We start from the raw sequence: 824 nt of genomic DNA on the forward strand, positions 1-824 counted from the left end.
CAGATATTAAACTGATAAGAACAGATAACTACACTTGAGCTTAGCCAAAAGGCCGAGAAGCGATTCCTAAGACACTTCTGACATGTTATCCTCGATCTGAAAATCTTCCAAGTCTGCCGTGGTGTCATTAGGGCAAAGTTCAAACAACCCCTGAACTGATTTTCAAGGCCATGTTAGGGGGTGGTGTGCCAGCCCTCACCACGTCGCCTTCTTACCATTCTGATAGTGCCACTCTGAACTGAACTCTGTACAAGTCTTAGTGACTCCCCGCTCCCATGGTTGCACGCATGGATCTGCGGCCTCGTTTTCCACATCCCTCAACCCTAGTATTCGCCTAGCTAACTACTACACCTCCATTAGATTTGAGTTTACATGTCTCTTCCCTCTAGAAGCTCCACTGATCTCCTTCTAGACTGTGATGGGAATGCCTTCAATAGGTTCCCAGTGCACCATTATACTACATTTTGACCACTGTAACTGTCAGTCACTTGTATATCTCTCACAAACATTTGCGGAAGCTATGTGTTGTTTATCACCATATCTCCGGTGATGAGCACAACAATTGTGCATATTATAGGTTGTCATTAAGTGTTTATTGACTTAGAAAAGAAAACTAAATGGTTTTCAGCATACAAACATATGCTCAAATTCTCTCATTATAAAATTAATTCAATTTTAAACTATAATGTCACTTTTTAGAACAGTTTGATAATAGATGATATTGAATGAGGTATGAGGAAAGCCAACACTTTCTCAATTTATGGGTGTAGTTTGATGCAGTCTCTCTGATGGGAAATTTGCCAATATCTGTCAATATATGAAAT

At 40.2% G+C, this 824-nt stretch overlaps 1 pseudogene; it reads right to left on the minus strand.

The window, feature by feature from the left end:
- On the minus strand, window positions 1–64 carry LOC115284864 (annotated as a pseudogene; the record flags this gene model as incomplete).
- Window positions 65–824: the final 760 nt, after the last annotated feature.

The sequence above is a fragment of the Suricata suricatta genome, unplaced genomic scaffold (genome assembly GCF_006229205.1).
Source record: "Suricata suricatta isolate VVHF042 unplaced genomic scaffold, meerkat_22Aug2017_6uvM2_HiC HiC_scaffold_23968, whole genome shotgun sequence".
NCBI lineage: Eukaryota > Metazoa > Chordata > Mammalia > Carnivora > Herpestidae > Suricata > Suricata suricatta.